We start from the raw sequence: 7,828 nt of genomic DNA on the forward strand, positions 1-7,828 counted from the left end.
GAAAGGACTTGTATCGCTGAAGTTTTTCGGAAATAATTTTTACGGGAATTAACAAACGAAAAGAGGCAATATAATACTACTATTATTTAATTTTGTTGTTTTCGTCGCCTGTGTGGTTTTAACTATATTTGTCCACTTTAGGTATCGTTTATATTTAATTGTTGAATGGCTAAGCTAGTAAATACAACATTTTCTCTCTCATATATTATTTTGTATAGGTGCCTCGCCTTCAGTTCTTTGCAATAGCCCTACCAGATTATATATTTTTGGAAATTCTAAGCTTTCTGTATATCCTGTAATTTTAACAGTTAAGCCAAACAAAGGGCTCATATCCGAAACGTAGCTAATAAAATAAATTTTGTTTTGGACATGTGTTTTAACGTTTTTCTTCATCCATTCCCCTCTTCTAAAAGGCGTTCACGCAAAAGAATGTTTTGGTCGCGAGAACGAGAAATTACAACGAGATGAGCATGCACTATTATTTTATAAACTTAGCAACGATATCCAAGAATAAAAATAATTGCAATAATTTCGTAAGATATGGACTAGAAATTATGAGAGATGGTAGTTATGAGTGCCAATGGCAGAAAAAATATGATTTAGGAGATTCAAACACGCGACATACAAATTGCGAGTCCTGTGCCCCAACCACCAGACCCTCTAAAATGTATAAATGAAAAAAAAAGGCATAAATAAAGCAAGACATATTTTCATACGTATTCGTCTTTAGTGATAACTTACAACGTTTCGACATACTTATATCATCATCAAGTATAAAATAACGACTCTATAATTCAACCAAGTTTACACAGCAAAAGAATGTTTTGATCGCTAGAAATAACAATAATGAGATGAGCATACACTATCGCCATATACTTATCAACAATATTAAGGCGAATAAAAACAGGAAATTTTCTAAATTAGTAAAAATTGTCATTCATTGAAAACAGATGAGGATAATTGTACGAAATAAATGTAGAATAAATATTGTTTTATAGCAGGTATTATCGTATACAATGCAAAAGTATAAATAATTACAGAGTTAGAATACACACAACCTGAAAGAAGGCTAGGTGTTGTTCAATGAATGTTTATGTTTCTTCTATCAGAAGTTCTGTTTCTGGTTTAGCAGTTGTTAAGATTGTAAAGTTTGAAAGAGAGATTGGATCTCCTGTAATTTCACTAGTTGGCGTTTTGTGGACGAGCAAGGATTGTTTAACATTGGATTCTTACTAAAAGGAAGTTTGGAATTAGTGTCTGTAATGAATCCTCCTAACTACAGTTGGCAGTGCAAATAGAAAATATATTAAAAAAAAACAACGGTGCAGACTAGAACATTATCATGAACCACGATGGTTCATAATAAGGACCGAAAAGAATTGCACAAAACCTTAATAGAACATTCGGGCAAAAAAGCACATTAAACTGTAAGGAAAAACACCTTAAACTGTAAGGATTCAGTTCAAACAACACTAAAATCTTTACTAATGACTAATAAGGCTGTACACATACAAAATGCACAGAATAGCACGCATGTTAGACTTACAAGTAAAAGAAAATACTCTCAAAACGGCCCGTTTGTAATTCTTCTTTTTCTTATTATTCTATTGCTAACTTACAACAAAAACGCCTTGGTATATTGTACCAAACCTTTTATAGAATACTAAATAAGGTACCGTGAAGGTCGTAGGGGCATTGAAAAGTTTATTTGTTTTTTCTATATTTTACATAAGCTAAAAACGTCGTAATTCTAGTGTAAACGATGTTATCGTTACCTCTTGAAGTTAGCTTTCTTAGAAATATCTGGTGTTCCTTTAAAAAGCTTATGTTCAGAGTGAAACAGGAATTGATATCCAATAACACAGGCCTGCGGTGGTTTTATTGTCTTGAAATTTGTAATTTTCTATAGTAATTCTTATACGGCTCGGCATGGCCAGGTGGTTAGGGTACTCGACTCGCAATCTGAGGGTCGCGGATTCGAATCCCCATCCCACCAAATATGCTCGCCCTTTCGGCCGTGGAGGCGTTATAATGTAACTATAATGTGACCACTATTCGTTGGTAAAAGAGTAGTCCAAGAGTTGACAGTGGGTGGTGATCACTAGCTGTCTTCCCTCTAGTCTTACACTACTAAATTAGGGACGTTAGCGCAGATAGCCCTCGTGTAGCTTTGCACGAAATTCATAATAAACTAAACCAATTCCTGTACGCTGAATCCGAAAATGATATTCATTTTTCTCCATTACGTACAAACTTATCACAAAACGTCATAACGCAATACATAAAAGAAAGACCACGACACGTAGTTTTGAGACTAAAAGATGTAGATTTCAATAATAATAATAAAAAAAAAGAATGAGGATGCATATTCGTTTGATATCAGTGTTCGTCCACTTTCTTTAGTTTGTTTGTATTTTTGTTAATTACATAGTGTGTTTGTAGTTATGCACAAAGCTACACAATGGGCTATCTGTGCTCTGGCTACTACGGGTATCGAAATCCGGTTTCTAGCGTTGTATGTCCGCAGACATACTGCTGTGCCACTGGGGGATAATTACGTAGTAATAGTAATGTAAGTTTAAATTAAAACTGTTTAGCAGAGACAAACTGTAAGATGTGATAATAAATAATTACTTTGGTGATCTTTCACTCCTTGTTACAACTACATGAATATCAACTAATTGTGATGTTACATAGTTTGTTCAGATATTATCAACCAGTCAGGTATTTATGTAGTACTTGTTGTAATATATTGTTTCAATGGTTTCTATTGCTGGGCAGTTTTTATGATTTGATAAAATAGTTCAAAGTCCAGTCCACTCAACGAAAAGAAAAGCATTTTATTTCTTCAGATGTAAGTTTTACAATTTACACCGCTTCACGACTTAATTATAACCAAGCGATAAGCTTAAGTCACAAGTAAAACAAAACAGTCACTAATTCAAAACTGGCTAACATACACATGCTAATTCAGTATAACAACAGTATAACAGACTCACTAACTAACCCACAGACTAACTAATCAAGATTTCATTGTTCTATTAACCCTTTGAATGACTCACTCTTGTGTTTTATACATTTGTTTCTCCTAAAGTTTCTAGAAAATTCAAGACGTCACATGCGCATCAAGTCAAACCTAGACACCCGGGAAAATTTTAGGCGTCGCAGGTCGTCACTATGCCATGCCAAATCTTCCTCTACCAAACAACTGAAAATGTCTAAATCAAAGTACTAAAAACATAGCTCACAACAATATGTACACTGCAAAATATGATAGGGTATTTTTAACTTATCTTCAAATGAGCATCCCTTTACTCATTACCCGAAACAAAATGTTTGTCTTTAAATATCAATGCCTGTTGCTAGATCATCGCGTTCAGTCTTTTCTATATTCCTACATGTTTGCTTACCCTCACTTTATAATCTAAAAATATATGTTATTTACTATTCAGTCTAAAATAAGTAGATGACTTCTCTGTTTGGTAGCTTTTTTTCATTCTTGACAACTCATTCTGAAGATTAATAATGAAGTCCAAACAGACTTTTGACTATTAACACCTAAATGGGGAGTGATTATTATTTATTGATTATGTAGCTTATGAATTTCAGTAACTACTTACGTAAAACTAATTTTAACAAATAATGAACTCACTATCAATTGTCAAGATGGAATAAGAAAAATTACACCAATTCCAAAAAAAGTGTATTCGATTGTGAGTTTTATGTGGTATATATGAACATGTATGCTTAGTGAACTATTTTCGATAGAAGTAGATGTTTTTGTAAGTTTGGTGACCTCTGTATAATTACAGAATTGAGGAAAAACAAGGCACAAATGCATCATTTATTACGACAATGATTTCGCCAGTAAAGGCTTCATCAGGTACCGACTGAAATGTTTTGTAGAAGGGTTTATATATATGTTTAAACAAAGAATCGGAAGTGATCTTGACATTCACCTAGAGACAAGTGGGGGGGGGGGAGCTTAAGTTTGTTTGGTCGTTTAGAACTTTTTATAGATTTGTTTTTAGACTTCTATTTCTTTCGAAAATTTCCAGGCTGTCTAGTTTTTTACCTTTTTCACAGATATGTAACATTTTGCAGTTTTTTCTGAATCAAATTTCAATATGTTTCAATATGGTTGGATGCAAAGGATGAATCCATTTTCCTTAATTTCCAGCTTCTAGAATGTTCTTTAATTTTTGTTTCAATGGAACGTCCTGTTTGACCTATATACAGTATTGCAGTCTTGACATGTTAATTGGTAAACATCACTGTTGCTGTACTTTTCAAGTCTGTCTTTGTTGTTGCACAACATTTTTCCTAGGTTGTTTTTACAGTAGAAGGCTGGTCTATAGATTTCTTTGTTCAGTGTGTTATATATTTTGTTAAAAGATTTCCAATGTAGCTCATCTTAAACCATTTCTTTTTCTTTTTTTTTTCGTTTGGTACAATATATGGGTATATTGATTTTAAATTTTGGGCTTTTAATTTTCTAAGCAACAGTATGTGCAATTAAGTTTTGAAAAGAAGTTATAGTACAAAAACAAACAAAAAATCTGATAGGGAACTGCAAATTATTCAGCTTTTTATCGCTGGTAAACAAATGAATATACGTACGGTACTAAGTCATATACATATTAGAGCAAAATGTCATACTCCACCGTCTAAGGCGTTTTACAGTGTAAAAACAAATAAATAGTTTATGTATCCAAGACAATTCCTCATACATTAGCTGAAGTGTTCCGATACTTATAGTTTGATTTTCTAGTTAGGTTTTGTCAACAAAGCACAAAGCTAAGCTGAGAAAAGGTTGTTCAAAGTATTCACTCACTAGTATACATGAAAATGTTAAGGTTTCATTAAATCCTTAATTAATAAATTTTACAAGTTCTGCAAATATTTCTCACTATATGTCGTCACTCGTAGTCTATTTTATTTTGTTGAGTGCATTATATTAAACTATTATGAATATGTAAATTAGCATCTAAATGGTAATTAGACTATTATTGTTACATCGCGTAAATATAAACTCTTATAATTCTATGAAAAAATAATATATTTCAAAACAGATATTATTATAAACATTCACCATAATTAAAAATGAAAATAAATCCGAATTATTGAGCAGCTATTCCTTTTTTATATTTCGCTATGAGAGAAAAATCCAGCCATGCTACGTTGCTTTTGTAATATATTAGTATAGGAAGACAGGCATTTTGATATAATTTCTCTGCCTAAAGTTTTAAAACAGAAAAATAGACGAGATCGACAAGTGTACGTTATTCCTGAAGCCAAATTTGGCAGACCCATACTTATAACCGTCTTGTAAAGAAAACAGCTCTGTTTACGAGATATTTTTCAACTTTGCTGTTTATATGATTAATATCAACTTCCGATCAGAGCAAGTTATGTACTTAAAGCTAAACTAAAAATTAACCAGTATAGCTAATTAAATAGATTTCTCTGATATTCCTATTTATAAAGATTAGAATGCATTTTTTCATTAATATTCTTACTGTTAACGATATTTTCGGCGGTAATCCTAAAAATATATAACGAGGTTTGGCCAGCATAGGAGATTTTAGATTATTGCTAAATATACGTACAAGCGAAAAATAGGTTCTATAGTCAAAGTATAATAATGCCAAATTAAATTAAAAAGTAATAACATTCTATATATTAATCAATCTAACCGATGCTATTAAAGAAAGTAACAGTAAACAATATAGTATACATTATTTAGGGAATACAGTAACACTAGTTGTGGGATTGAGCTACAGTCTTAGAAATAATTGTTTTTTAAAAACTTAACATAAGCAATTTGGTTAGTTTTAATGTATAGTTCTTAACTTACTACTTCTTCTCTGCAACTACCTTACTCCAAACTAGTTTGGGGGTGTGGGGTCGCCCGGTATTTTTATAAGGACGAGCACGTTCAGCGACCGAGATTCGAACTCGCGATCTTCACAATGGGAGTCGAGCGACCTAACCACCAGATCATGCCAAGCTCAGTTCTGAACATGTATGCTCAGTGAACTATTTTCGATAGAAGTAGATATCTTGTAAGTTTGGTAAACTCTGTATAATTACAGAATTGAGGAAAAATAAGACAACTATACACTTCACAAATAAACGTGAAGTACCGTCACAATTAATTATCCGTTATTATTCAGCATATTAACTGGCTATTTATTTATCTGTGAATAGTCCGCTGAATAGTAACGGATAATTAGTTGTGACTGTATGTCACATTTTATCCAAACACCTCAAGTATTTTAGGTTATTAGTGGTGAATAAAAGATCAAATATCAAACCAAACAAACTGCTTACATTCCAGCACTATATGAGATCCCAATTTATATATATTTACTCTACTCTTTCAAGCAGCACTGAAGAGCTGTGAATTCAGGAAAACTAGTCTGCTACATTGGAATTAGTGAAGTAAAGAATAGATTTAGCCTCTACATCATCTTTATTCACTGAAATAAACGGTTTGTTGAGGAAAAGAAATTCACAAATAAATAAATCAGTATAACATGCCTGATTTTTCTCCAGTCTCCCTAACTCGTCTTTTGGCATCTGTGATTAATTACGAAGGCGCATATTATTGTTTAAAAAATGCCGAGTTAGTAACAGTAACTTGCCTGTGGTAAAACAAAAACTAGCGTTTATGAATATACAAGACAATGAATGATAAATTTAAATATCACCGGAATTGTCTATGGAAATCTAACAATGTTAAACTGAAAACAAAGAAAACAACATGCTAAACATACCATGAGATGTGTCTGACACTACGACACTTTTACTAATCTCTGGCAATTAGGAAACACATAGAACTGGCTACTGGAAATGATAAAGAATGTGAAAACTTTTGTAAAAGCTGAAAAGGAAACACGATAAACCTTTAGAAAGTTCAATAATAATAATATTAAGACTAGGAAAGGGAAGTTACAACACGTGTTAATATGGGAGAAAAAGTAATTATAAAAACTAAACTAATGACTTAATACCATACTATATAAGCAACTGTTATATAGTTAGTATTAACTGTTTATAATAAGAACGAGAGGAAAAACCAACGGTGGTTAGTACACTAAAGTGATTCACTGTTGCTCTAAACAATCACTAAATTAATAAAAGCGTAGACGTGAAAGATTTTAAAAGGAAATAATACCTGGTAAAACTTTTAAATTTCACGCCTTGAGCTAATCTAAATTAAATTAAAGAGTGTTAATAATACTCACACAGATAGGATTATAGCGAAGTTTGTTTGGCTCTTGTAAATATTCGGAATTAGAAAACTAAAGTTTTACTTTTATGGATTAATTATTTCCGTGTTCTATATAGTTGGTTTCAGGTAATGTCGAAACGAATATAAATCATAAAAGCTTATTAAACACCTGGACCTGGCATGAGCTGGTGGATAAGACGTTCGAGTCACAATTTGCGGGTGGTAGGATCGACACCAAGTGCTGAACAGACGAATATGCCCACCCTTTCACTCATGGGAGCGTTATAACGTAACAGCCAATCTAACTATTCGTTGGTAAAGTGAAGCCCAAGAGTTGGCGGTAGTTGCCTACTCTATGGTCGGCAGCTGAAAATTAGGGACGGCGGCAGATAGCCTTAGTAGTTTTACTGTAAAAAAACACACCAAAAAACAAAAAAAAAAACAACAATAAATGTTTATCTGTATAAGTTACGTAATCTGATTATTCACAATACGTATTTGGATATATATATATATATATCTATGTTTAATTTTTCTTTGTTAAGAAAGACGATTAGTAACAATCAAACAAAAACAGTATATCAATAAATA

Source organism: Limulus polyphemus, unplaced genomic scaffold (genome assembly GCF_000517525.1).
Source record: "Limulus polyphemus unplaced genomic scaffold, Limulus_polyphemus-2.1.2 Scaffold2775, whole genome shotgun sequence".
Taxonomy (NCBI): Eukaryota; Metazoa; Arthropoda; class Merostomata; order Xiphosura; family Limulidae; genus Limulus; species Limulus polyphemus.